Below are 15,431 nucleotides of genomic sequence, written 5' to 3' on the forward strand. Positions count from 1 at the left end.
AGTGTGGTGCTGGAAAAGCACAGCAGGTCAGGCAGCATCCGAGGAGCAAGAGAATCAATGTTTCGGGCAAAAGCCCTTCATCAGGAATGATTCTGTCAAAATCATTTGGCAGAGTGTCTCTTCACCAGAAGTTTCCAACAATAACCAAGACATTGCTTGGCTGGTGGTGAGAAGGGCACTACCTGTGAGATCCTTCATGCACGACCAGACTCCCTGTGCCACAGCACACTGCCCCCTCGAAGTGGTGTAGGGCGGATTGTCACACATCTCCTGTTGGAATGTACCTTTGCAAAGGAAGTCTGGAGAAAGATACAGTGGTTTGTGTTGAGGTTCATCCCAAGCAACTCCATGACGTGGGATTCCGTGCTCTACGGTCTGTTCTCTGGGACGCACACCGGGACAAACATCAACTGCGCCTGGAGGACCATCAACTCAGTGAAAGACGTTCTTTGGCCTGCCTGAAACTTGCTGGTCTTCCAGAGCAAAGAGTTGACCCCGACTAAGAGGTGCAGACTGGCACATTCCAAGATTCAGGACTACGTGTTGAGGGGCACATTAAAGCTTGGGGCAGCTGCAGCCAAGGCGCAGTGGGGAAAGATCACCATCTAAGGTCTTCTGCCAAAGCACAACAGTGGTCCGTTAAGTTATCGAACCCTCCGGATGCTTCAGATATATGTAAATAGCTGTCAGTACCCGGCATAATTAAGAAACACCTTCAGAATATATATAAATTAAGAGAAAGTCAAAGCCCGATGTTTGTTTTCTTCTCTGCATGCAAAATCTGAGCTGCTTTAGTAACTGCATAGATTAGATTCTCTACAGTGTGGAAACAGGCCCTTCAGCCCAACAAGTCCACACATACCCTCTGAAGAGTAACCCACCCCCCTCTGAATAATGCACCTAACACTATGGACAATTTAGGATGGCCATTCACCTAAGCTGCACATCTTTCGATTGTGAGAGGAAACCGGAGCACCCAAAGGACACAGTGAGAATGTGCAAACTCCACACGGATAGTCGCCTGAGGCTGGAATTGAACCTGGGACCCTGGCACTGTAAGGTAGTAATGCTAACCACTGAGCCACCTGAGCCACTGAACGTGTATCAACATAAAGATTTCCTCTTTTATGAATAAAATATATTTTTGAAGAAAAAAAGCACACTTTCAAGCCAGAGGTAGGAGGTCAGAGACAGGAGAGAGAAACACGGCATTTAACTCTGCTCAGTCCATGGTAGGAAGTGAGGGGGAAGGGGGTATCATAGTTGTGGTGATGGTGATCCACATGAGTTCCCTTTCCAAATGGGAAGTGCCAAGGTCTTCCCTCCTAAGTATGCCCACTTTTGCAATCCCACTCCCACATTCTTGACAACATAACAACCAGCAGCACCCCATCCCAACCCCAATCAAGCAGGAAGAATGGGCCAATCATCCTCTTAGTGAATGCTCCAGCATTCAATAAGATCATAGCTGATCTGATATTAACTTTAAGTCGGCATTTCTGCTTACCCTAATAACTTTTTAGGTTCTTGCCAAACAAGAATTTCTCCACTCTGCCTTAAAAACATTCCACTATATTTTTAGGAAGAGAGTTCCAATTACGCAAAACCATCTGAGAGCAAAGATTTTACCTAATCTGGGTTTCAAATGGGCAAACACTTACTTTCAAATATTGAACCCTTGTTCTGGAATCTTCCACAGCGGGAAACTTAGCATTTGCAGAGCAAGGAACAGAGTTCACATTTCAAGTTCTCCTTCAGCACTCAGTCTCAGAATTGAGTTCTGATAAAGAGCCATATTGGACTCAAAGCATTAACTGTATTTCTTTCTCCGCAGATGCTGCCAGACTTGCTGAGTTTCTCCAGCACTTTCTGCATTTGTTTTGGATTTCGAGCATCTGCAATATTTTGTTTTATTTGAATACTGGGTTATTAGATGAAATCAGAGGGAGAGAGAAAGTAATGAAGCATTAATCAGGGTTATACTGTATGTGTATGATTGCATGGGTTATAGTTAATAAGATCAGGGTGTACAGGCACAGATCGTCTTGTGAAATTTTGATCTGGTGGTGATAATGTGTCTTAAGGAAGGGCAGATCTGAGTGTCAAATATTCTTGAGTACAAGTATTCAAAAAGGATACGAAAGAGAAAAAGCAGGAGGGATGACTTTTTTGATAAAGGAAAACTTTGCAGTTGTAGAGAAAGATGTTTTCAAAATCGATTTTGTTAGAGCTGAGGAATAAGAAGAGTTAAATTATATTGCTCGGTGTAATACAGCCAGTCCACTGGCTAGTGGCAATGATATAAAGGACTAAATCTGGAAGGAAATTATGTAAATATACAGAGGTACCTTGATTATCCAGCATTCAATTATCCGAATTTCGGATTATCCGGCAAGATCGCAAGGTCCTGATGCTTGGCTAAACTGTGTCATCCGGCATTCAATTATCTGACAAAATACTTCCTGTCCGTGACGTTTGGATAATCGAGGTTCCTCTGTAAATATCACAGAGTTGGTACAATAAGATACTTCAATTAACATGCATTGACTGGGATTGTGGTCATGTAAGGGGCAGCAAAGGATAAGCATTCCTAGATTGTGTACAGGACAATTTCCTACAGCAGTATGTATCGTGTCCGATAGGAAAGGAAGCACTGCCAGACTTGGTTCTTGGGAATAAAGTGGGCTAAACAGATCAAGAGTCAAGTGGGGAATATTTAGGGGAAAGTGATCATTATATCATATGGTTTCGGGTAACAGTAGAAAATGACATTGGTTAATCTGAGTAAGAATAATCAATTGGCAGAGGACAGACTTGAATGAAGGCATGAACAGAGCTGAACCAGATAGACTGGAATCAAAGGTAGGTGGAAAAACAGCACTAATTTCAAAACAGAGAAAGATTTGGGCACATTGACTTTAAGTCGAGGTGTGTTCTCTCAAAAGAAAAACGTTCAAACAAATCCAGCTGCTTATTTATCAAAGGAGAAAGAAATTAAGTTTAAAAGTTGGAAAGACTCAGAAAACAGGTGAAAAATAAATACAAGAAGCAAAAAAGAATTATGCAATTAGACAGGCAGCTAATATAAAGAGAAATTGCAAAGTTTTCAACAAACATATCAATAATAAAAAGGTGATAAAGGAGATTTTGCACATTCTCCCCCTGTCTGTGTGGGTTTCCTCTGGGTGCTCCGGTTTCCTCTCACAGTCCAAAGATGTGCAGGTCAGGTGATTTGGCCATGCTAAATTGCCCATCGTGTTAGGTACATTAGTCAGAGGGAAATGGGTCTGGATGGGTTACTCTTCGGAGGGTTGGTGTGGACTGGTTAGGCCAAAGGGCCTAATTCCACACTGTAGGGAATCTAATCTAATCTAATTTATGGCAGATTATGGGGATTTACACATAGAGGGAAGACGCATGGCTGAGGTGTTAAATGAGTACTTTGCATCTGTCTTTACCTAAGAGATTAGATGGTGTCCAGATCATAGTGAGAAAGGAGGAACCTCAGTCTCTCGAAGGGATTAAAATCGATAAAGAGTAGGTTTTGGAAAAGCTGTCTGTGCTTAGTGTTAACAAGGTTCTGGGACTAAATGAAATGCATCCAAGGATGTTAGAGAAACTGAAAGTGGAAATTGTAGAGGCACTGGCAATAATGTTTCCCTGGGTTTGAGGATGGTTCAAAAAGTTTGTATCAACCAGCCCAGCAATTACAGAACAAGTGTAACTTTGGTGTCAAGGAAACTTCCAGAAACAATTATTCAAGATGGAATTATTGGTCAAATAGAAAACTGTGGGTTGATTCCAAAGATTGGGGATGAATTTGTTAAGGGAAAATTGTGTCTCCCTCACCTACTGGAGTTTTGTTTTGAGGAGGTAAAAGAGATGTTTGATGAGTGTCCGGTTGTTATTGTGGCAGACAAGGACTTCCAAAAGGAATTCAATCCAGTGCCACACAAAGACTTGTGAGGAAACATGGAATAAAAAGGACAGTACGAATATGGAAACAAAATTGGCTATGCAATAGAAAAAGGAGAGTAATGGTTAATGGATATATATTTCAATCAATAAGATTTGTAGCAGAGATCTGCAGGGGTCAGCATATAAAGACTGGAGATCTTAATATGCAGCAGACAACTTCAAAGTTGTGGATGACATAAAACTTAGAAGTATTGGGAGCTGTGATGAGTACAGTCTAGAATTTCAAACAGATATTGACACATTGGTGAAGTTGCCTGATAGGTGGTGCATAAAATGAAATGAAATGCAGAGATGTGTGAGATGACACACAAAAGGTATGGAGAGACAGTATAAAAAAAAAGGTATTGTTGTGCAGGAGTAAAAACACCTGAGTATGTATGTGCATACATCTTAAAGAGACAAGACAAGTAAAGAGAACTGTTAATAAAGCATACAGTGTTCTAGGCTACAAAAATAGGGGCATTGAGTACAGGAATAGGGGTATTATGATGACAATATATAAGACGCTAGTTGGACATCAGCCAGAGTATTGTGTACACTTCTGGGTCCTCTTCAATAGGAAGGGTGTGAATGATAAATTGCTGAAAAGGTTTACCAGAATGGCTCCAAGGATGAGGCAGTTGAATTATGAGAATGGATTGAAGAAGTTGTGACTGTTTTTTTTAAGAGATGAGAAGACTAAAAGGAGATTTGATAGAAATTCTCAAAGTTGTGAACAGGGTAACAGGGACAAATTTCCCTGCTCAAAAATGGATGGAGAATCAGATGGCACAGTTTTTAAGTGTCTTGCAAAGCAAACAATTACAAGGTAAGAGAAGTCTTCCCCACTCAGTGAGTAGTTAAGGTCTGGAATGCACACCTGGGAAGGCTAACAGAGGTAGGTTCAATTGAAACATTCAAGATGACATTTGATGATCATTTAAATAGGAACAATATGCTGGGTCCTGGTGAGAAAGCAGGGGATTGGAACAAAGAGTCAGTGCAGACACAATGGCTGAATGGTCCCCTTCACTATAACAGTTCTGTTATTCCTGAAGACAGGATAGGTTTAAAACAGGTTACCAGTTCATTGCCAACTGCCCCACACATTTCAACCATGTCAAAATTAACCCTCAGAAATAGGATCACAGATCAACGGGAATTGCCTGCCTGATTATGCCAAGCCAAAATACATGCTTCTGCTTGGCTGTCAGGCTCTGAGCTCAGATAATAAAACCAAAATGCTGTACATGCTGGAAATCTGAAACAAAGCAGCATGTACCGGAGAAACTCAGGAGGTCTGGCAGCAGCCTGGAGAGAAAGACACAGTTAATATTTCACTTCCAGAATGATGCCTTGGAACTGAAGAGGGAATGGAAAGATTATGCAGTTTGAAAAAAAGAGAAGGGCCTGAAGAAAAATCGAAGTGAAGGTCAAAGAGAGGTTGGACAGCAAGATGAGAGGTTACAGTGTTGTGGATCAGAGGCACAAGGAGTGGTAATTTTTGTGGAGTACAGAAAACAGTCATTAGCCCAGAGTAGGTGACAAAAGCAGAATTAAGGTCAGGCTTTACTGAAAGCGAAAACATGAGAAATAAAGACCGCGTGTATGTATGTTCTTATGATCACGGCCAATCTCATCTTACAGTCTTTTGCTCCTGCATTCTCTTTCATGCAAACATAGAATCATTCAGTATCGCTCTCATTCAGCATATGTACATAACATCTGGAAGTTTAGAGTGAATGAACAGGCAGCAAAGGATGCAAGAAGTCTAAAGTTTCACTAGATGGTGTAAGATCAGACTTCCAATATCTTTGCGCTGGGACACAATTTTTCAAGCAGTGTATCACATGGCATCAAGATGGGGACTCCAACTCATTTGGAAAACATGCAATTCAAAGGCAATTCAAATGTTTGAGGAGCCATTTGAAAACAACTTTATGGGACCCTCCAAAGTGTTAATAGGGACATGGATGACATAAGCTTCTAGCAGTTTGGCACTTTTAAAAGTTGGCAATGGCATGGCACCTGTTGGTGGTGCTTTCCTGGGCAGCTTTAAAGTAAGGCTTCCACTTTCAGACCCACAGGGAATTGGGCAGCTATTGATTTGGGACTGAGATTTCACTGAAAAGAGCAAGAGGCTCACTGAAGAAGGGCCTGTGTGGTTGGAGGCTGGAGGGCATTGCAGCATTTACTGGGAGGGTGCCTCAATGACACCAGCAGTTCCCAGAGGAGATGGGAATTTTACAATACAGAAGGAGGCCATTCAACCCATTGTGTCTATACTGGCTCCCAAAGAGGTACCCAACTCCAAGCAAACAACACTAAGCTGGGTGGCAGTGTGTGCTGTGAGGAGGAAGCTAAGAGGCTGCAACGTGACTTGGACACACTGGCTGAGTGGGCAAATACTTGGCAAATATAATATAATGTGGATAAATGTGAGGTTATCCTTTTGGTGGTAAAACCAGGAGGGCAGATTATTATCTGAATGGTGGCAATTTAGGAAACGTTGAGGTGCAATGAGACCAGGGGGTGATGGTGGAATGCGGGTTGGCATGCAGGAATTGAGGAAAGCTAACGGCATGTGATAGTGAGGACTGCAGATACTGGAAAGTAAGAGTGGATAAAATATGGAACTAGGAAAAGCACAGCAGGTCAAGCAGCATCAGAGGAGCAGGAGGATCGATAGTTTGGGCAGGAGCCTTCATCGGGACATTTGATAAAATGTGGAGCTCATAGCTTTCTATGAGAGCTCCTTTCGTTCTTCTAAGTTCCAGTGAGTACAAACCCAGGCAATCCAGACTTAGATCAGTCCTGCCATCCCAGGAATCAGTCTGGTGAACCTTTGCTGGACTCCCTCAATAGCAAGAATCTCCTTCCTCAGACTAGGAGACCAAATTGGTACACAATACCTAAGCTGTGGCCTCACCAAGACCCTGTATTAGAACATGTGAAGGTACAAAAGAACACACAATAAAGTCTGTTGTTATTACAATCCCACTAAAGACCAATAACCTTAAAAATAATTGATTTACCAGTGACCAATGACAAGATTTTGAATTTTAAGACTTCTGCTCAGATGAAAAAACTAAAACCAAAATCATTTAAAATACTAAATTGATTACCAAGCACCTTCAGGTAGAAATTACTCTCCAATGCATAATAGTAAAGCTACAGCAGGCAATGGTAATTGTAGAAACTCATTCAAAAGAATCAGAATTGAATATTAAGGAAGTAGTGATAGGACATTTAGAAAGTCAAATCACAGTCCATCAAAGTCAGCACAGTTTTATGAATGGTGAATCACGTTTGACTAATTTGCTAGAGTTCTTTGAAGATATAACAAGCAAAGTGGACAATGGAGGATCCTGCACATACAGTATATAGAGGAACGTCAATTATTCGAATGCCAATTATCCAAAATATGGATTATCCGAACAAGATTGCAAGCTCCCAATGCTTGGCTAAACTGTATTGTCTGGTATTCGATTATCCGAACATTCGATTATCCAAGCAAAATACTCCCCGATAATTGACGTTCTTCTGTACATGGACTTCCAGAAGGCACGGTGGCACAGTGGTTAGCACTGCTGCCTCACAGCGCCAGAGACCTGGGTTCAATTCCTGCCTCAGGCAACTGTCTGTGTTTGAGTTTGCACATTTTCCCCATGTCTGTGTGGGTTTTCTCCAGGTGCTCTGGTTTCCTCCTACAGTCCAAAGATGTGCAGGTTAGGTGCATTGGCCATGCTAAATTGCCCGTAGTGTTAGGTGTAGGGGAAATGGGTCTGGGTAGGTTGCTCTTCGGAGGGTTGGTGTGGACTTGTTGGGCCAAAGGGCCTGTTTCCACACTGTAAGTAATCTAATCTAATCATATTTGATAAATTACCATTCAAAATAATGGGGTTAAGGGTAATATATTGGTTTGGATAGAAGACTGAATAGTCATCAGAAAGTAGAGGGTCAGATTAATGGGTCTTTTTCTTGTTGACAAGGTGTAATTAGTGGGGTGACATAGAGTTTGGTCCTTGGCCCCAAATATTTTCAATCAACATCAATGGTTGAATGCAAGACTAACATAGGTGGGAAAGTAACTTTCAATGAAGAAATAAAAAAATTACAAATGGATAGGTTATATGAATGTTTATGGGTAGGGTTAGGGAATTGATTTGGGCTGGGAGTTATGTGAATAAGTGTGAGGTTATCCATTTGGGGCAGATATACAGAAATGAAACTTATTGTTTAAATGGAGAGAAACTTCCAAATGGTTTGGCCTCAGAGGGGTCTGGTGTCCTTGGATATGAATTGCAGAAAGCTAAGTGCAGGTACAGCAAGACTGAAATTGCAATTTTCATAACTTTCAGTGAAAATAATGGAATATAAAAGTAGGGAAGTATTGTTACAATTGTACAAGGCATTGGTGAGACTGTATTTTTGGACTACTGCATGCAGTTTTAGAACCTTAACTTGAGGAAGGATGTCATGGCATTGGAGGCAGTTCAGAGAAGATTCCCCAGATTAATTCCAGAGATGAAAGGCTTTTTTATGAGGAGAGTTTGAGCAGTTGAGGCCTATACTCACTAGTGTTTAGAGGAATAAAAGGAGATTTATTTGAGTTATGTAAGATGCTAAAGAGGATTGGCAAATTACAGGACATGTTTCCTCTTGTGGGGCAAATTAAAACGGAGTTAATAATTTTAGGCTAAGGGGTGGCAGATTTAAAACAGAGATGAGGAAGAATTATTTCTTTCAAACGGTCATAAATTTGTGGAATTCACTACCTCACAGTAATTTAGACATCAGGATTCTGATTACATTTAAGGAGGATATAGATAGAAATTTAATTAGTGATAGGTTAAGAGGTTATGGGTAACAGGTAGAAAAGTGAAGTTGAGGCCAAGATGAGATCAGCCACAATCATATTAAATGGTGGAGCAGGTTCTTGGGGCTGAATTACCTACTCCTGTATTACGTTCTAATGCAGATTTGGATATCACCAAATCAATTCATTTGATGGAATCCTGCTTTTTATTTTCCAAATTATAATAATACTCCAAATTCTATAATTGTTCTGATAGTTTCAAATTGCAGTCCTCCATCAAATGATAAGATAATTCAAATTACGACTGTCGATCTTTTTCTGTCCTTTCACATCCCTCCCTAGTTTTCTAATCTATCCAAACTTTTCACTGTGTTTAAAGCAAGAAACTTTAATATTCTTCACACTCTGCAGTTCCTCATGCTCATTAGAGAGATTATTCTGATATTAAACTGCAGGGCTAAGGATGAACAAACCACTCAGATTTGACTTTAATGGCTGAGCCCTTTGATGTGTTGCTTTTTGATCCTTCACTCCGTTCCCACCCTGGTCCAAAATTAGAAATAGCACAACTTTGATTTTGAAACAAGTTCAAGCTATTCACTCATGCTTAGTGCGAACTGCATATGGGCTGCATTTCAAAGATACCAGAACATGAAACAAAACAGAGTTCTCTCCCACACACCCACTTTATCTTTTTGAAAAAGTTTCACATACGCTTAAGAAGGAATGATGTAGCTGAGGGTTATGTGTCTGTGAAACCAACAAAAAGATCTGTCAATCAAGCGTTTTTTTTGGAGAAAGAGACATTGTCTTCTCCAACAAATGCCTAACGGACCTGCTACAACAAAGTTTCTAATTTTATATTAAAGCTTGGAATGTGACAGCATTCAAGGTGGTAATTTTCAGAGATTGTTCACTTTAGGCTGTGCTTCTGAGTCTCTCAGTCAGACTAATAAGAAATTACAGCAAAGTGATATACATTTGATGAAATGTTTTCTACAGTGAAAATATCTTCAGTTTTTTTTAATGCTGTTAGAAACAAACGCACTTTAATTTTCTGGGAAAAATGAATTTCTTCTGCCTTTTTTTACAATTAATCCATCTGCAATACCCTGAACTGTACTGAAGATTATATACAGAAATAATTTTAAGAAGACCTTCAGCCCTTGCAGTGATTTACAGTAAAGTCCTTGGCAAATTATTAAATATCTGTTGTAAATATTTTCTTCTTTAAACTTTACACACATTTGCATGTAGTGAATATCTTTGATTCGTATTTTCCCCCTAGTGTAGTCACTAGACCATTCAACTCCTCTCGGTTTTTGTGGTTGTGGTTAACAAACTGTTCCTAGGTTACTGCCATTGTTTGGTGGTCACTACTATCATACAGGATTTCATTTTTTAATCTGACCAACCACAGGTAATACAGACTGAAAACTTCTGCCACTGACGTATTCTGTGTTTATTCTCGAGCATTCTCAATTATTTGAGGATTACCAAATCACAATTTGTGCCGGGCTTTCACCATAGGGTATGTTGAGGAGGCAGGTTCTACGTCTACTGTCACCAGAATAGAGAATTCACATCAAGCTTTGAACTATGGTCTTATTCTGAACAACATGCTAGCTACCTAGCCAACTGAGTTTGACCCCTTAAACTGAGCTCTGAAAGGCAGTAAATTCACATAATAGGATTGCTGGGAAATATCAGGCTAAATTTTCCCAGTAGAGTTGCAAGCTTAAACTTTGGTTGGATTCCAAGCTCAGGAATCTGGAAATGGTTGTGTGGGATGACAGAGACAATCTCAGTGGCTCAGTGGTTAGAGCTGAGAAAAGCGCAGCAGGTCAGGCAGCATCCAAGGAGCAGGAGAATCGACATTTCAGGCATGAGCCCTTCTTCAAGATGAGCCCTTCTTCAGTGGTTAGCCCTGCTGCCTCACAGTGCCAGGGACCTGGGTTCAATTCCAACCTAGGGTGACAGCTTTTGTGGAGGTTACATGTTCTCCCTGTGTCTGTGTAGGTTTCTGTCGGGTGCCCTGGTTTCCTCCCACAGTCTAAAGATATGCAGGCTAGGTACATTGGCTAAGGAAAATGCAGAATTACCGGGTCTTGGTCTGGCTGGGATGCTATTCAGAGGGTCAGGACAGACTTGCTCCCCATGGTTGGGATTTAAAGAATTCAAAGCCAATTCTGGGAACCCCACCCAATTATGGATGGCAACTGAGTTGCAACATCAGACTGTACAATCAGTACAGCTCGTTGGTAGGGTGTTCAGGTGCCTTCCTTGGCTTGCCTGACTATCACCATGGTGTCAGCAAACTGATCCTTCTATTTTACTTTCCCTCCATCAGCAAAAATGCCAGTGGGTGGGCCCTTATAACACCACCCACCTCCTCCCCCATTGTCACCCTTCCCCCAACCATGCTTATACAGGAGACAATTAAGAATGATTTGGACAAAAATGAGTTGATTATGGAGAGCCAGCACAGATTTGTTTTGCATAAGATGTATTTAACTGACTCGCTTGAGTTTTTTGATAAAGTCACCAAGAGGGTTGATGAGGGTATTGTTATTGATGTGGTGTACATGGTCTTTCAAAAGTGTTACATAACAGGCTTACTAGCAAAGCCAGACAGATCAGAATAATAGAAACAGCATTTTCAGATTAGGGGACGTAGGGTTGCCCAGAGGTCAAAGTTCAGTCCAACGCTTTTCTTGGTTCATGGAAATGACTGAGACTTAGGTGTTAGGGTACAAATTTGCAGTTGACACAAACATTTGCAATCATTATGAACTTTGAAGAGAATAGTAATGAGCTTGAAAAAGGCATGGGTAGGCTTATGGAATGGGTGGACATGTAGTCAATAAAATTTAATGCAGAGAACTGTAAAGTGATTCATTGTGATGAGGAGTGGACTTGATGGGCCGAATGGCCTTACTTCCGCTCCTATGTCTTATGGTCTAAGTATGAAGACAGATCATATAAAATAAAACAAAGATCATTTTAAAGTGGGTGCAGGAGTAAGGGAACCTGATGGTACGTGTAAACACAGCAAGTGTTTCAGATCTGGAAAGCATTGCCTGAGCATAATGGAAGGAAGTCAGTTGTGGCTTTAAAATAGGATCTGTATGAATATCTGAAATAGAAAATATTGTAAGACGATGAAGATACGTGGGTGAGTGGGACTAAATAAGCTGCTCTTGCACAGACACAATGAGCCAAATGGCTTTCTTTTGTGATATAACTATACTATGATTTTATAATTCCCACTTCAGCAATGCCTCAATTTAAAAACTCTCATCCTTGGTTTCAAATTCTTCCATAGTATCTCTCTTTGCTATCTCTATAACCTTATTGGGTTTTACAACTTACTGTGATATCTGTACTACACCACTTCTGACCTCTTGAACATCTTCAGTTTTAATCACTCTATCATTGACAGCCAAGCCTTTAGCTGTCAAGGTTGTAAGCCCTGGAAATCCAGAATTAAACACCTTTGTCTTTCTTCTCCTCTTTTCTAAACACTGATCTCATTGACCAGGCTTTTATTCATCTCTCCTAATATCATGTGGCTGTACATCAAATTTTGAATTATAATGCACCTGTGAAGTGCTTTAGATCAGCTTTAAAAACTAAAGGTGGCACAAATATATTTTTTGCATATATATTTATAAATACACAACTTGTTATTATTGATCAAGACCCTCCAAAATTCATGGTCAGACGTTGGTTCATGACATTGGTAGCTTGTGTTGGGAAATTGCATGACATACCAGATCTACCTTAGTAAATATGTCCAACTTGTGAGCTTTATTATCTCCTACATTGTTCCAAGGGGTAGATGGCAGATACTGGATGAAGGCTGCTGACCAAGAACCTCACGCTTGGAAGACATGAGAGGAACTGAGTGTCTAGGCAGACCAATAGATCACCCACCTTGGTTCACTGGAATTGTAGATCATCAAAGCCTCATTGTTAATCTCCCCTCGCTGATCCAGCATGGTTTCTCAAATCTCTATACTAACTCAATGCTGATTTATGAATCCTACCTATCCCCATGGTCACTTACAACCCACAACCAACTTACCCAGTATCTGTCATGGACAGATCTCAGGGGCCATGTGAAGATGAATAAAAAGCAGCAAATTCTAAAAATCAACTACAACTTTTGTTATACACAGTGTTATAAGTGTACTGAAACCATGAAAATTTTAAAAACCCCTCAACACATGGAATCACCAACAAAGATATAAAAACTTCTTTCCTACCCCCAATCCTTGAATAGCTTCTTTAAGATGTCAATCAATCCATGCCCTCAGATATCCTGCTAAGGTAATGGCCATTCTGTAAATTTAAACAAGTTTTCATAATGAATACACCTTAGGGAACTTTCAACAGACGTTGAGTGCAGTTATCCTAGTTGGCCTGTCAATCAAAGAAGTTCAGAGTCAAAAAGTGTGGTGCTGGAAAAGTACAGCCAGTCAGGCATCATCCGAGAAGCAGGAGAATCGATGTTTTGAGCCTAAGCTCTTCATCACGAAACGTTGACCCTCTTGCTCCTCAGATGCTGCCTGACCGGCTGTACTTTTCCAGCACCACACTTTTTGACTCTGATCTCCAGCATTGGCAGTCCTCACTTTCTCCTAATCAAAGAAGTTCAGCTGAGTTTTACCTTATTCTAACAGTTTAAACAGTAGGGCTTTAAAAAAAGGTAGATTATGACAGTTAAAATGGTTTTATTTATCATTCAGAAATGTTTATGTCTACTCCATAAATTTATGATGTCCATACTCAGGTCCTGGCTCTTATACAGCCAAAATATAGTCTATCTAGTGTCAGAGAGTCCTATAGCATAGGGTGAGGCCCTTTGGCCCAAACTGATCCTTGCCAACCAAAGTATCTGTCCGTGCTAACCCCATTTCATTGCACTTAGCCGTTATCTTTCTAATCCTTTCCTTCCATGTATTTGTCCAAATATCTTTTAAATGTTCTTAATGTACCCACCTCAACCACATCCACTGGCAGCTCATTCCATATCCGTACCACCTTCTGTGCCCCTCAGGTTCCCTTTTATTCTTTCTCCTCTAACCTTAAACTGATGCCCTCTAGTCTTCGATACCTCAACCCTGGGAGAAAGACTGACTGTGTTCACCCTATCCATGCTTCTTGTGATCTTATACACATTTAAAAGGTCTCCCTCAGTCTCCTATGCTCTAAAAAAAAGTTCTCGCTTGTCTAACCTCTCCCTTTATAACTCAGACCACTGAGTCCAGGCAACATCCTTGTAAATATCTTCTCCACTATTTCCTGTTTAATAATATCCTTTCTATACCAAGGTGACCAAAACTGAACATAGTTCTCCAAGTGCAACACCAATGTCCTGTACAACTGCAGCATAACTTCACAACTTTTATACTCAATGCTCTGACAGATGAAGGTCAGTATGCCCAAAGTCATCTTCACTGCCCTGTCTACCTATGACTCCACTTTCAGAAAACTGTGAACCTGAACTCCAACATCCCTGTTCCTCAAGGCCTGACCATTCACCATGAAACTCCTACCTTAAGTTGACTTTCCAAAATGCAAGACCTTACACTTATCTATATTAGACCATAAGACCATAAGACACAGGAGTGGAAGTAAGGCCATTCGGCCCATCGAGTCCACTCTGCCATTCAATCATGGCTGATGGGCATTTCAACTCCACTTACCCGCATTCTCCCCGTAGCCCTTAATTCCTTGTGACATCAAGAATTTATCAATCTCTGCCTTGAAGTCATTTAGCATCCCGGTCTCCATTGCATTCCGCAGCAATGAATTCCACAGGCTCACCACTCTCTGGCTTAAGAAATGTCTCCGCATTTCTGTTTGAATTTACCCCCGCTAATTCTAAGGCTGTGTCCACGGGTCCTACTCTCCTCACCTAACTGAAACAATTTCCAAGCCATGTATTATCTTGTAAGTTTCTATTAGATCTCCCCTTAATCTTCCAAACTACAATGAATACAATCCCAGGATCCTCAGCCGTTCCTCGTATGTTAGACCTACCATTCCAGGGATCATCCGTGTGAATCTCTGCTGGACACGCTCCAGTGCCAGTATGTCCTCCCTGAGGTGTGGGGACCAAAACTGGACACAGTACTCCAAATGGGGCCTAACCAGAGCTTTATAAAGTCTCAGTAGCACAACGGTGCTTTTATATTCCAACCTTCTTGAGATAAATGACAACATTGCATTCGCTTTCTTAATCATGGACTCAACCTGCATGTTTATCTTTAGAGAATCCTCAACTAGCACTCCCAGATCCCTTTGTACTTTGGCTTTATGAATTTTCTCACCGTTTAGAAAGTAGTCCATGCTTGTATTCTTTTTTCCAAAGTGCAAGACCTCGCATTTGCTCACATTGAATTCCATCAGCCATTTCCTGGATCACTCTCCCAAACTGTCTAGATCCTTCTGCAGCCTCCCCACTTCCTCAGTACTACCTGCCTGTCCACCTAACTTCGTATCATCGGCAAACTTTGCTAGAATGACCCCAGTCCCTTCATCCAGATCATTAATATATAACATGAACAGCTGCGGCCCCAACACTGAACCCTGTGGGACACCGCTTGTCACCGGCTGCCATTTCGAAAAAGAACCTTTTATCCTAACT

General features: G+C 41.0%; 1 long non-coding RNA gene across 2 annotated transcripts in view; it reads right to left on the minus strand.

Annotated features, from left to right (window-relative positions):
- The window catches only part of LOC148150192 (uncharacterized), a 192,924-nt gene that overhangs the window by 64,626 nt on the left and 112,867 nt on the right, over positions 1 to 15,431 (minus strand). The window contains exon 3 of one of the 2 annotated variants that reach the window (XR_015756850.1): positions 13,045 to 13,120. The exons of the other annotated variant lie outside the window; for it this stretch is intronic. This is a non-coding gene — a long non-coding RNA (uncharacterized LOC148150192). The remainder of the gene's footprint in view (positions 1 to 13,044; positions 13,121 to 15,431) is intronic. 2 annotated transcript variants of the gene reach the window in all.

The sequence above is a fragment of the Chiloscyllium plagiosum genome, unplaced genomic scaffold, assembly GCF_037043375.1.
Source record: "Chiloscyllium plagiosum isolate Xiang-an unplaced genomic scaffold, Cpla_swu_hap1 HiC_scaffold_4, whole genome shotgun sequence".
In the NCBI taxonomy this organism is placed as follows: Eukaryota; Metazoa; Chordata; class Chondrichthyes; order Orectolobiformes; family Hemiscylliidae; genus Chiloscyllium; species Chiloscyllium plagiosum.